We start from the raw sequence: 14,173 nt of genomic DNA on the forward strand, positions 1-14,173 counted from the left end.
TATATAGACAGGCCCGGATTTACATCACAGGAGCCTATAGGCACAGATGTCCTGGCACCTTAGACTCCGCCCTCCACAAACCTACAAACCCCTGCCAAACCGCACCGCAAGTATGCTGGCTGGCCCAGCTGTCACTTCTCCCTTACTCCCCTTGCTTGTCATAGGTAGCTACAGGTGTCCCTTAGCATTAGGAAGCCAGAGGTACCCTCAGTATAAAGTAACTAGAGGTGCCCCCGACTGAAGGGAGATCTCGCCAGTGGAATGCCGAGAGCAGGGTGAGTAACCTCTCATTTATGCTCCACACGACACTCTGCATAGGGAAGGAGGGAGAGAGGCACTAGGGGACGGGAGGGAGCTGCCTTTCCATCATCAGGCGCCTGTAGGCATGTGCCTACAGTGCCTTCTGGTAAATGTGGACCTGTATATAGATAAAATTGAGTCAAATATTAAACCTGTGAGATAGTGGATTGTTAGTGGAAAATAGCAGATAATTACCTCGGTAAGGATGTGAGATGGATCATTTTCCTCACTGACGGTCTGCAAGGCTTTCATGTCACCTCCAGGCTTCTTACTGTGTTTGGTCTACCTTAGGTCTGATTGTTGTAGCACCCATTCAGAGCTCCAACTGGGACCAGTCAGAGCCCAGCTTGTGCGCAGTCCACTCTGGCCAATCCCCCATGTATCGTGCATTTCCAAAAAGTGGGCTAGAGTGTCCTGAGCATGCGCAGTTCGGAAAGATTCGGAACTGTGCCCAGGACGTTCCCGGCGGCGGCACTAACTGCAGCCGTACATGAGTGTGTACAGAGAAGGTGCGCGTACGGACTGTGCTGGAGTTATGAGCAGAGGCTAAAGCAGGACGTCGGAGGGGGGATGGATACAGCAAGGACCCTGGAGGTGTCAGGAGAGCCTATGCATCATGTTTGTAAGTATCTCTTTAATATTTTGTTTCACCGCAGACTTACTTTAACCACTTCCGTACCAGCAGTCTCTGGCCTCTTAAAGAAAACTGGTACTGCAAAAAAGTTCCTCTGGGGGGTACTCACCTTGGTAGGGGGAAGCCTCTGAACCCTATCAAGGCTTCCCCCGTCCTCCTGTGTCCCACGGCAGTCTCGCTGCAGCCCCCTGAGCGCACAGGCGACAAATCTGACAGCCTGTGCTTTTCAGGCTCCAGCAGGGGCGCGAGATAGGCGAAAATAGCCGATCTCCGTCGGGTCCGCTCTACTGCGCAAGCACAGGAGTCTTGCGACTGCGCAGTAGAGCGGCCCGACGGAGTTTAGCTATTTTCGCCTATCTCCGTGGGAAGAGTGCCTGTGCTGGAGCCAAAAGGTAAATATTTACATCGCCGCCGCTCCGGGAGGATTTTCTCTGCCGCCGTGGGACACAGGAGGATGGGGGAAGTCTCAATAGGATCCGGAGGCTTCCCCCACCCCAGGTGAGTACCCCCCAGGGGAGGTTTTTTTCATTACAGATTTTCTTTAAGGAAGAGAGACTGCTGGTACCTAAAATCGCAGCATACCGATGAATCGTCGCACATACTTGCCGCTCTCGCCGGTCACAACGCTGTCCCAACGCCGCAAGCCCCTCTCTCTGCCGTCTCTATGATGCTTTCATTGGCTCCTGATGCTGTCTACCAATGTAAGCCAATGTGATTGGCTCTCCGGGATCACGCGGTCAGGAGCCAAGGAAAGTGGCTCCTGACCTGCTCACAGAGCTCTGCCGTCTTATAGACTTATACACTCTGCCATCTTATAGATAGCAGAGCAGGCGAATTGCGGTGTGGAAAGAGCGGCGAGATCGGCATAGCGGTGGGGATGCAGAATATCAAAGCAGTAGAATCTACGTTCACTTAGGCGCCGCAGCACCACCTGCTGGACGTATATTCATACTGCTTTGTTCCGGAAGCAATTAAGATGCCCATTACCTGTGCAATTTGGGTGGACAATTGTATTTTTGATAAGATCATTCAGACTGAAAGAAAAGATCGTATTTAATCGATCTACAGCAGTAAAGAATCCAAACTAATCCCAATATCGAAACCAGTTGTGAATGTATTTGTGAAAAAAATCTATCACACATATCGACCAGTCGGTAAAGGAAACAATCAATAATGTGATAGTTAAGGATCAATGGGCCCACCAGCTTCTCTGTTTTCCTACAATGTATCCTGAATAATCTAATCAAAAATACGTTCATTCACAAGAAGAACTGTATTGCTAATGGGGACTTTTGAGAGTACTTGTAATAAAAACAAAGTTAAAAAAGCTTACTTACCTCAGTAGTTGGAAACCTCTAGATGGTTCCTGGATCCTCCCACCATCCACTGTTCCAGCGCAAGGTCCCTCTAAACCTACTCAACAAACACCTTCCCGCTATGGCTGAGAGCATCCAGACTGCATATGCGAGAGCAGTGCTTCTCAACCTGGGGTCTGTGGACCCCTGGGGGTACATCAGCTCTTGTCAGGGGGTCCCCCAGGAGCCGCAGACAAAATGGCAGACCTCGTCCCCCAGAGAACCTATAATTGTGGAATGTTGTGCAACTTAAAGAGACCCTGTAACAAAATGTTCAGCCTTAGTTCTTCTATCCTATAAGTTCCTATACCTGTTCTAATGTGCTCTGGATTTCTGCAGCCTTTTCTAGTTGCACTGTCTCTGTAATATATCTAATCTTCTTTCCTTTGTCAAGCTTTGTCGGCCCAGAGAGGAATGCACTGCCTCTGCTGTGATAGGGAGAAGTTATCCAGGCCACCTTCACGCCCCCTGCAAGCTCTGTGTGTGTGCTTTGTTTATTATTCACAGACAGGTGCCTGCTCTCAATTTCAGCTTGTCTGAGGGGGAAGGGAGCTGCCCATGCTGAGAAACTGTGAGAATCCCTGACTGGAGTTCACTATGTAATAAAATCTTGCAGTATACTGTAACATGAGATTATATATATATATATATATATATATATATATATATATATATATATATATATATATATACACACACACACACAAACATCACTTCCTGGTTAGCGGCCATGTTTTTTTTGTAAACACTGCCTAAAACTGGCGATTAAAAGCCAGCATAGCAGCGGGGAGTGGCAGAAACGGCAAAGAGGGACCCAGGAGATCACAGTGACTCGGTTGGTATGTTTTTTTTTATATTGTACAAATCGGACAGTACGGATTCTCTTTAAATTGAGCATTAGCTCCAGTTAAAACCCCCCGATGTGAATGCTATCCCTGTTCTAATTACCAGGCACTCAAGCAGCAGATTGGAAGTTACACTCTGATTGGCCGCAAATGCTGCCTGCCACAGGAACTTTCAATCTGCCGCTAGAGTGCCTGAGTGCTACTGCTCAATTTAAGTTGAGGTGCTGCCATCCTGTTCTACTGGTCTTGATGACTCTCATCTACCTGTATTTCGCTAGTATTTGGCTCCACCCACATCATGTCATGGCCACGCCCACTTTTTGGCTTCGAGCGCCACTTTCTTCAGTAGGGGGTACATTTGCTTAGGAATGAAACACAAAGGGGTACTGAAAAGGTTGAGAACCACCGTGCTAGAGTAATGTCCATACATGCCCTGTACAACAGAACGCTTGTGCATGGAGGAAAAAAGCCATGCATGAACAGCTTCATTCTACTGGGCATGCTCAGACCTTACTTGTACATGCTCAGTCAGCCCTGATGTGCTCATCCGCTACCAGGAGCATGGCAGAAGAGAAGCAGGACCCTGCGTTGGAACAGTGGGCTCGATGAGGAGCAGGGCAGAGGTACTGTCCACTCTACGTTCCATCGTGGATCATGCTCTCAAACTGCTGTGCATACCAACCCTGTCCGAGAGCACCCTGGACATGTTGAGGTTTAGTAACATTAGTAATCGCACATGCCCAGTACGCTCCTTGAGGCAACTGCTACACACTGCTCTGCAGGAGCGCACATAATGGGGGTTCCTGCAAAGCTGGAATGGGGGCTCTAGTGGCAGGACAGAGGGAAGCCCAGCCACATGAAGGGACCACCAAATGTCTGATGTGATGACATAAAAGAATAAGTAGGTGTGCACAATTTATACAATGTTTTCTCACCACAGGTACACTTTAAAAGGAACCAGTATTGAGGAATCTCACTGTATAGAGCATTCTTGGACTTCAGTCCATCCCGTGGTTCCTGCACCATCTCCGGTTAAAGTTATTCGGCCTGTTAGGTTAGATAACTCTTCCGGACTCCCCGGGCAGCCTTTGGAACTACTCGCGTCCCTTAGTAGCTCCTAAAAGAGCGCAATCCTACTGCGTAAGTGCGAGTCCAGGAACTACTTGGGAACGTGAATAGTTCTGAAGGCTGCCTGAGAAGACCTTGCATGTCAAATAACTTCAACCAGGGGCAGCAGCAGTTACAACGGGATAGACCTCTTCTCCATCTATACTCATGGTTTGGGCCAAAAATGTTTTGGCTTCCAGTGATACCTCTACGCTGTCGCTGATAAAACCCAAATCTATCTCTCTGCCCCTGGCCTGGAGGTCCTTTGAATAAAGTATTTTGATTGAATACAGACTGCCTACTCTACTTGAAGGAGGTTTAAGTCTACCACGACCTCCATATTATAAATGTTTTTTAATGATTTTATCCTCAAACTGGTGCCTCTGTTTTGAAATTGTCTAACTTGTGGGTCCACACTTGGAGGAGGGGTGTTAACCCTTTTTCTTTTTTTACGGAGAGCGATATTCTTAACCCAAGTAGGGTCGTGTATAATCTCCCCACCTGCTATTCCAGTGGTTGCCTGTGGGGTAACCCAGATTTGTGAGTACATATACTTACCATTTATACCAGTTGAATTGACATGCTGCGCTATTTGGGCTCTTGATTTCTTTTAGTCTTCCAAGTCTCTTTACCCTATGATCTCAGGTCCCTGGCTGTCTATCTGCTGTATCTGCATTCATGTCATCCTCTTCCCTCAAACTTAACATGAGCAAAACAGAGGTAGTTACCATTTGTGTAGAACACACAATAACCTCAATTCCTAAAGCTCTCTGTCCGGGGTTAACTCTGAGATCTCATTTAAACCACATATTAATATATTAACAACTTCCTGCTACTTCCACCTCAAACTTATCTTCAGGATTTGTCTCTGTCTTAAATTCTAATCATGTCCTGCCTCAACTACTGTAATACTATGTGGCCTACCAAAAATCAGACTGGCACCTGTCCAGTTGATGATTTTTTTCAAACCACACATAATGCTATGTCTGTATTTGTACTTGTGGTGCTGGACGTCCAGATTGTAAAGTGTGTTGAACTGCTCATGTGTGTATGCTACCCACCCTTGTCTGTTTTGTATTATGTGCAACGCTTCAGAAAATGTTGGCGACATATAAATATAAAAAAATTGCAATAAGGTAAGGCCATAGTAGAATATAAGCAGTATTAGCACATTTCTACCTTGGACAACACCTCGACCCCAAATTAACCAATTAGCAGCTTCAATAGAGTTATCTTGTTTTTGACCTCAGCCGGCAGAACTCGTTGTGCTGTAAATTCTTGCAAAGCTTTGATGTCTCTCTGCATAAGAAAATATAGAAACTGAAAGCAGACGTCCTCTGTTATTGTGTCACGCTGCCCCCTAGTGACAAGTGGCCATAAATACACATTACAGTAGTACTAATTAGAAGCAAGGAAATCTAACAAAGAGGAAATAAAATAAATGTGGTCAAATGAATTGGCCTGGAGCACTCGCGAGCCTATAAATAAATTGGCTGCTAAAAGGTTAAAAGTATGAGGCATACACAGAGCTGCTACACAGGATTAAAAGGCCAAAGCACTCTAATTCCAGCCAGTAATAGGTCAACAAGTACTTCTGTGAAGACCGACAAACAGGCTTTCATATTTGTGTGCAGAGCTCACGGGGTGAGTATGAAACATTGCGCTCCTCCTCCTGGCTCCCGTTTCTTTCTCTCCGAACTGATTTCACCTCATACTTTTCTGGTTTTCTTGGCGCTAATGCAGAACTTTTATTCAGGCAACGCTCCTGCCAGAAGCTCACACACCGCTCTCCATAATGCCGCACTTGACAAGCTCCCTTGTCCTACCAACACCCTCAGGCAGACTAGACGGCCTGCTAATAGAGCGGTAAGGAGGACCCCTCCTGGGTCTCGGGTCTGGCTATAATTGTGCCCGCTGTGAACTCTTGTGCCGACACCACTGTGCAAAGGTCTCTGCAAATGCTTTCCTGCGTAGGAGTAAAAGCAACACATTTCTCTCTTGAGGACGCTTTGATGCTGAATTAACTGGTGACTGTTAGTTGGACTCTGTACATTTAACAAGCTGACACATCATTGCATTCCAGCGGATCTGGAGGTGTGTTTATCAGGGACAATAAAGGGCTGATTTGCATATTCAGCAGGGATGCATTCTGGGACGCCTCAGAGCTCACTGCAACCTGAATAATTGCAAACACCTATTGTTTAAACATCCCTAGCATTAAGGCAGAGCCTCACTCGTCCTTAAAAAAATGGCTAGAAATGGTAAGGACAAGTCAGGCTCATCCTGTTGTGGCATTTGTTTCCCCGAGTGTTTTGATGAGAGTTGTAAAAACTGAGCCAGATTCTGCCACTCCCACGTGGACCAAATAGCAAATAGAGAGGCACCGTAACAACATACAATAGAATGTAATACACTATTCCACCTTAGACTACGATGGACACATAACTATGGTAGGGATTAGATTGTGCACTCCTCTGGGGACAGTCAGTGACATGACTATGTACTCTGTAATGTGCTGCAGAAGATGTCAGTGCTATATAAATACATAATAATAATATGGTAGGACATTAGACTATGACTATGATAGGATTAGAGTGTGAGCTCCTCTGGGGACAGTCAGTGACATGACTATGTACTCTGTAATGTGCTGCAGAAGATGTCAGTGCTATATAAATACATAATAATAATATGGTAGGACATTAGACTATGACTATGGTAGGATTAGAGTGTGAGCTCTGAGGACGGTCAGTGACATGACTATGTACTCTGTAAAGTGCTGCAGAAGATGTCAGTGCTATCTAAATACATAATAATAATATGGTAGGACATTAGACTATGACTATGGTAGGATTAGATTGTGAGCCCCTCTGAGGACAGTCAGTGACATGACTATGTACTCTGTAATGTGCTGCAGAAGATGTCAGTGCTATATAAATACATAATAATAATATGGTAGGACATTAGACTATGACTATGGTAGGATTAGAGTGTGAGCTCCTCTGAGGACAGTCAGTGACATGACTATGTACTCTGTACAGCGCTGCAGGAGGTGTCAGTGCTATATAAATACATAATAATAATATGGTAGGACATTACACTATGACTATGGTAGGATTAGAGTGTGAGCTCCTCTGAGGACAGGCAGTGACATGACTATGTACTCTGTACAGTGCTGCGGAAGATGTCAGTGCTATATAAATACATAATAATAATATGGTAGGACATTAGACTATGACTATGGTAGGATTAGAGTGTGAGCTCCTCTGAGGACAGTCAGTGACATGACTATGTACTCTGTAATGTGCTGCAGAAGGTGTCAGTGCTATATAAATACATAATAATAATATGGTAGGACATTACACTATGACTATGGTAGGATTAGAGTGTGAGCTCCTCTGAGGACAGCCAGTGACGTGACCATGTACTCTGTAATGTGCTGCAGAAAATGTACCTGAGCTGGTGGGAAAGAAAAAAATATATACTTACCTGGGGCTTCCTCCAAACCCCTCCAGGCTGATCACTTCCTTGCTATCCTGCACTGCCTGGATCCTCCCCAATTCGCAGCAGAAAATCCTCCAATCGGTGCAGGGACAGACTGGCTGCATGCGCTCCCCTTTCGCACTCTCGACGTTGGAAGCGGTCTGCATCTGCACAGTACACCCCGAACCGGAGGACATTCCAGGCGAATTGGGGAGGATCCAGGCGGCGCAGAAGGATGGCAAGAGAGAGCCATCAGCATGGAGGGAGCTGGAGGAAGCCAGGTAAGTATTTTTTTTTTTTACGCCATCCCAGGTTTACTTTAAGTTGAATTACTGAAATAAATGAATTTTTTTATTATATTCCAATTTTTCGAGTTTCCTCTGTAAGTACTGCATTCTTGGCTGTATACTGTATATCTGTGTATATTAAGTCTTTCTGCTACTGTATATTGCACTAGTTAGTTAGCTAAGTTCTGGTTGTTTTGTGTACTCATCTGGTCACTCTTTTACTGTATATAACTACAGCAATTAAATATTATTTTCACAATACATATTCTGGTGTGTCAGTTCTCAGTACTTGCTGCAAGAGTGGTCACCTGTTAATTATCTATAAAGTTATGTAACAGTAAAGATCCTCCTTTAAAGCATGGGTCCCCAACCTGGAGGCCGTGGCCCCCTGGGGGTCCTTGGGCAGATTTCTGGGGGGCCGCGGCTTCTCCCTTTCCCCCCGCGGCCGCCGCTCCTGTTACCTTATGAGCGGGAGGCCGCTTCCTTCCTTATATTCCTCCAGCCGCGGCTCTCCTCTTCGCGGCATGTCGTATTACAGCAGTGCCAGGGGCGTAGCAATAGGGGGTGCAGAGGTAGCGACCGCATCGGGGCCCTTGGGCCAGAGGGGCCCCAAAGGGTCCACCCTTCATCACAGTATTAGCTCTCTGTTGGTCCTGTGCTGGTTATAATCACTTTTATAGATGCTTTGAATAGTAGTAATCCTTAAAACACTGTTCCCCATCTCTTTCTTGCAACTCTGACTCTGTGGTTGTCTTTGGCAGGTTTTGGTGCGCCAAATCAATTGTTATGTATAGTGCTTGGGGGGGCCCCATGTAAAACTTGCATCGAGGCCAACAGCTCCTTAGCTACGCCACTGAGCAGTGCTTCCTGTGCGGCTGCTGTAAGGAGCCAAGGGAGCCGGGACAGCGGTTCCCATAGTAACGGTGATGCGTATCACCGCTACAGGAAGCCGCTACCCCACCTCCTTCCCTCCTTACAGCAGCCGCGCAGGAAGCGCTGCTGTAATACGACATGCTGTGAAGAGGAGAGCCGCGGCTGGAGGAATATAAGGAAGGAAGCGGCCACCCGCTCATAAGGTAACAGGAGCGGCGGCCGCGGGGGGGGGGGGGGGGGGGTGAGGGCACCTCTGCTAGCTACACTGGGGCATCTATACTGGGGTAACTACTGGCTACACTGGGGCAGCTATACTGGGGTAACTACTGGCTACACTGGGGCAGCTATACTGGGGTAACTACTGGCTACACTGGGGCAGCTATACTGGGGTAACTACTGGCTACACTGGGGCAGCTATACTGGGGTAACTACTGGCTACACTGGGGCAGCTATACTGGGGTAACTACTGGCGACACTGGGGCAGCTATACTTAGCTAACTGTACTTGCTATACTGGGCTAACTGTACTTGCTACACTGGGCTAACTGTACTTGCTACACTGGGCTAACTGTACTAGGTATACTGGGGTAACTGTACTTGCTACACTGGGGTAACTGTACTAGCTATACTGGGCTAACTGTACTAGCTATACTGGGGTAACTGTACTAGCTATACTGGGGTAACTGTACTTGCTACACTGGGCTAACTGTACTTGCTATACTGGGCTAACTGTACTTGCTATACTGGGCTAACTATACTTGCTATACTGTAGTAACTGTACTAGCTATACTGGGCTAACTGTACTTGCTATACTGTAGTAACTGTACTTGCTATACTGGGGTAACTGTACTAGCTATACTGGGGTAACTGTACTTGCTATACTGGGCTAACTTTACTTGCTATACTGGGCTAACTGTACTTGCTATACTGGGCTAACTGTACTTGCTATACTGGGCTAACTGTACTTGCTATACTGGGGTGACTATACTTGCTATACTAGGCTAAGTGTACTTGCTATACTGGGCTAACTGTACTTGCTATACTGGGGTAACTGTACTAGCTATACTGGGGTAACTGTACTTGCTATACTGGGCTAACTGTACTTTCTATACTGGGCTAACTGTACTTGCTATACTGGGCTAACTGTACTTGCTATACTGGGGTAACTATACTTGCTATACTAGGCTAAGTGTACTTGCTATACTGGGCTAACTGTACTTGCTATACTGGGGTAACTGTTCTTGCTATACTGGGGTAACTGTCCTTGCTATACTGGGGTAACTATACTAACTATATTGGGATAACTATACTTGCTATACTGGGGTAACTATACTTGCTATACTGGGCTAACTGTACTTGGTATACTGGGCTAACTGTACTTGGTATACTGGGCTAACTGTACTTGCTATACTGGGGTAACTGTTCTTGCTATATTGGGATAACTATACTTGCTATACTGGGGTAACTATACTTGCTATACTGGGCTAACTGTACATGCTATACTGGGCTAACTGTACTTGCTATACTGGGCTAACTGTACTTGCTATACTGGAGTAACTGTTCTTGCTATACTGGGGTAACTGTCCTTGCTATACTGGGCTAACTGTACTTGGTATACTGGGCTAACTGTACTTGCTATACTGGGGTAACTGTTCTTGCTATATTGGGATAACTATACTTGCTATACTGGGGTAACTATACTTGCTATACTGGGCTAACTGTACATGCTATACTGGGCTAACTGTACTTGCTATACTGGGCTAACTGTACTTGCTATACTGGAGTAACTGTTCTTGCTATACTGGGGTAACTATACTAACTATATTGGGATAACTATACTACCTAACTAACTATACTGAGGCAACTATAGTCCTTATAGAGGGGCAACTGTGTTAGCTACCTATACTGGGGGCAACTATACCTAGATACCTACTTACCTATATACTACACTCAAAATCAGGGAAAAGAGGGGGGGGGGGGCTGCCGCCGACCACTAACCACGCCCCCCCCCTTCCCGGGGGGCCCCAGAGAGAAGTTTGGTCGGGATAGTGGGCCCCGGGCTTAAAAAGGTTGGGGACCCCTGCTTTAAAGGATACCACATGATTAGCATGTCTATGTAACGTAATTGTAACTGCACCGGTGGTTGGTCGATGTGCTGCAATCGTCTTTGGAGTCACAAGAGTTCTGTCCATTACTCCATAAGATTCGCACCATCTAAAATCTTTTTATTTTAGCAATCTTCTTAAAAGTTACAACATGTTAAAATCCACATGTGGGTATGCCCCATAGGAGACGCACAGGCGTTTCGGGCCTTCCTAGGTCCTTTCTCAGATCCTGACAGACCCACACTGGGTCTGTCAGGATCTGAGAAAGGACCTAGGAAGGCCCGAAACGCCTGTGCGTCTCCTATGGGGCATACCCACATGTGGATTTTAACATGTTGTAACTTTTAAGAAGATTGCTAAAATAAAAAGATTTTAGATGGTGCGAATCTTATGGAGTAATTGACATGATTAGCATGTGACGCTAAGGCCCCGTTCACACTTGCGGTTTTGCAAAAACCGCACCGGATGTCCGGACCGCACCGGAGCCGGATCGGACCTGAACCGTACGGTTCCTGTCCGGATCCGGTCCGGATCCGGTCCGGTTGCATACGGTTTCCGTGCGGTATGAACACGGTTCCGGTCCGGATCCGGATTCTTAAAGAGATAACAACCTGTATAAATACCTGGGGTTCTGGGAGGTCAGCAGAAGCTCTGGGGTCATTTTTGGAGACAGCTGGACGTGTGGAGACCATCCTTGGATACAGAGACAGCAGCTGGGACCATGGATCCAGTCATTTTTTACGCTTATTACCTGGGAATTCTCTCCTTCCTGTTGTTTACCTACTACTATGTGGGGAGAAGGCGTGCTCCTCGCAGGAGATGGTGGGTGCACCCTCTACTAGCCAGGAGGCAGAGGAAGGGAGAGTTCCAGGCCCTCTACCGGGACCTCAGACGACACCCACAGAAGTTCTACAGCTACACTCGGATGTCTATTCCCCTGTAAGTATATAGGCCTAAATACACCAACCCCCACCATTCCTAAACACCCCACCCTCACCCCCACAACACCTCATCCCTGTATACCTAGCTAAACACACCACCCTGACCCCCACACCCCTGTATACCTAGCTATACAGTACACCCCCACCCTCCACAACACTCCCAAACCTCTGTAAACACACCTCCCCCATCCTCCACCCAACACCTTGTCCCACAACATACTTTACAGCTTCTTCCTTTCCATCTCCTGACAGGTTTGATACCCTTTTGGAGATGGTGAAGGATGACCTTAGGAAGAAGGATACCACGTTCAGGAGAGCAGTCACACCACAAGAACAACTACTCATCACACTGAGGTATGTAAAAACAAATTTTTTTATTGCAAAAACAACCACTTTCCAACATGGAAACATTCTTCCAACATGGAAGACAAAAAAATAACATATCTATGGTATAGCCCGGTCAGTTTTAAGGAACACCAACCACCAACTTTGTGCTGGAAGAGTTGTAGGGCATAGCTGCCCAAGTGTCTTTCGGGGACACCAGGCCCTAATAAATTGAAGTGCTTCAAAAACCTAACCACTGGCACAGGACCCTCTGAGCCATGGATGAAGGACACAGGTCAGTGAAAAGGCTAGGCCTCTCACCGACCAGTGTAGGTGTCCTTCATCCATGGTTTCAAGGGTCTTGTGCAAGTGGTTAGGAACAAGAAAAAAGTGAGGAGCAAGAGGAACCGATGGCAGAGGTGCATGACTACAGGTGCAGTGCAACAGGCACAAGGTTGTGACCCAGGTAGTGTCTTTCGGGGACACCAGGCCCTAAAATTGAAGTGCTTCAAAAACCTAACCACTGGCACATGACCCTCTGAGCCATGGATGAAGGACACAGGTCAGTGAAAAGGCTAGGCCTCTCACCGACCAGTCAAGGTGTCCTTCATCCATGGCTCCAAGGGTCTTGTGCAAGTGGTTAGGAACAAGAACAAAGTGAGGAGCAAGAGGAACCGATGGCAGAGGAGCAGGACTACAGGTGCAGTGCAACAGGCACAAGGTTGTGACCCAGGTAGTGTCTTTCGGGGACACCAGGCCCTAAAATTGAAGTGCTTTAAAAACCTAACCACTGGCACATGACCCTCTGAGCCATGGATGAAGGACACAGGTCAGTGAAAAGGCTAGGCCTCTCACCAACCAGTCAAGGTGTCCTTCATCCATGGCTCCAAGGGTCTTGTGCAAGTGGTTAGGAACAAGAACAAAGTGAGGAGCAAGAGGAACCGATGGCAGAGGAGCAGGACTACAGGTGCAGTGCAACAGGCACAAGGTTGTGACCCAGGTAGTGTCTTTCGGGGACACCAGGCCCTAAAATTGAAGTGCTTCAAAAACCTAACCACTGGCACATGACCCTCTGAGCCATGGATGAAGGACACAGGTCAGTGAAAAGGCTAGGCCTCTCACCGACCAGTCAAGGTGTCCTTCATCCATGGCTCCAAGGGTCTTGTGCAAGTGGTTAGGAACAAGAACAAAGTGAGGAGCAAGAGGAACCGATGGCAGAGGAGCAGGACTACAGGTGCAGTGCAACAGGCACAAGGTTGTGACCCAGGTAGTGTCTTTCGGGGACACCAGGCCCTAAAATTGAAGTGCTTTAAAAACCTAACCACTGGCACAGGACCCTCTGAGCCATGGATGAAGGACACAGGTCAGTGAAAAGGCTAGGCCTCTCACCGACCAGTCAAGGTGTCCTTCATCCATGGTTCAAAGGGTCTTGTGCAAGTGGTTAGGAACAAGAACAAAGTGAGGAGCAAGAGGAACCGATGGCAGAGGTGCATGACTACAGGTGCAGTGCAACAGGCACAAGGTTGTGACCAAGGTAGTGTCTTTCGGGGACACCAGGCCCTAAAATTGAAGTGCTTCAAAAACCTAACCACTGGCACATGACCCTCTGAGCCATGGATGAAGGACACAGGTCAGTGAAAAGGCTAGGCCTCTCACCGACCAGTCAAGGTGTCCTTCATCCATGGCTCCAAGGGTCTTGTGCAAGTGGTTAGGAACAAGAACAAAGTGAGGAGCAAGAGGAACCGATGGCAGAGGAGCAGGGCTACAGGTGCAGTGCAACAGGCACAAGGTTGTGACCAAGGTAGTGTCTTTCGGGGACACCAGTCCCTAAAATTGAAGTGCTTCAAAAACCTAACCACTGGCACATGACCCTCTGAGCCATGGATGAAGGACACAGGTCAGTGAAAAGGCTAGGCCTCTCAC

The sequence above is a fragment of the Hyperolius riggenbachi genome, chromosome 7 (assembly GCF_040937935.1).
Source record: "Hyperolius riggenbachi isolate aHypRig1 chromosome 7, aHypRig1.pri, whole genome shotgun sequence".
NCBI classification, from domain to species: Eukaryota; Metazoa; Chordata; class Amphibia; order Anura; family Hyperoliidae; genus Hyperolius; species Hyperolius riggenbachi.